Source organism: Brassica oleracea, chromosome C4 (assembly GCF_000695525.1).
Source record: "Brassica oleracea var. oleracea cultivar TO1000 chromosome C4, BOL, whole genome shotgun sequence".
NCBI classification, from domain to species: Eukaryota; Viridiplantae; Streptophyta; class Magnoliopsida; order Brassicales; family Brassicaceae; genus Brassica; species Brassica oleracea.
Window position 1 is genome coordinate 32237097 of NC_027751.1, and position 1172 is coordinate 32238268.

Here is a 1172-nt window from a genome sequence, read left to right on the forward strand (position 1 = left end):
TTGTGGATTGTCTTTGGTACATGTGTTTAAAAACGGAATGCTTGTATGTGCTTAGATTTTCACCTGCAAAGAAGTTCATAAGACAGTCACATATTGTCTACCTTAATAAACTGATGATGCAACTTATTCCTTTCCATGGAGAAGGAAATGGCTTCAATTTTATTAGAAGTTGCAGGCAAAGGGTCTCTAAGCCTTTTTGGCCATTATAAAAATATACATCTTATTTGCAGGCATCAGGCATTATTTTGCAAAGCTTACAATTTTTTTGTGTACTTATTGTCAGAAGTGTGAGACAACACGATATGGGCCTCGAGGTTAAGTCAACAATGGACAGAGGAAGAGAAGGCCCAAGTGTGAAACAAGTGATGCACTCTGAATCTCTGAACAGAGGATCAACGGCTCCTTCTTGTACGATAAAGAGAAAAGAGAACAAGACAAAGCTAGCTACAAAGCTCCAGAACCGTTACGATACTCTCTTATCATTATGTGATGACTAAGCACCTCTACAGCTAATAGTGTGATAAGATCCAGAGTGTTCCTGAGCTGTGTATATATGCTCATGAAACCTCATTTGTAAAGCTTAAGTGAAAATCATATTATTCAGAAAGATCTCTCATTTTGTCCCTTTTCATATGGTATCAGAGCCCTGGAGACCTTAACAGGTTCATCTATGGCAGATCCACTCAATACATACCCGTTTCCCAATAATATCCACATCCTCAGTTCGGTAACGTTGAAGTTGAACGATAGCAATTACTTGCTACGGAAGACACAGTTTGAGTCTTTGTTGTCCAGTCAGAAGTTGGTGGGTTTTGTGAATGGGAGTGTTACGGTTCCGGAGAAGACAATATCGGTGGTTCATGGTGAAGTCACGGTCCAGGAATCAAATCCTCTATATGAGGAATGGTTCTGTACTGACCAGCTAGTACGGTCATGGCTGTTTGGGACTCTATCTGAAGAAGTTCTTGGCTCGGTTCATGATATCTCATGATTTTTATAAGTTTTAGATTCATATTTTAGCTTATTATGATCATTTTAGGTTGCATTTAGGTCTTTGTGTTGTATTTGCATACTCATTTGCATATCATAGGGGTTGTCACCTCCTCTTGATCATGAACCTCTCCTTGCTCATCCACACTGACCTGAGGAAAATTCTCTACTTCTTGTGTCAC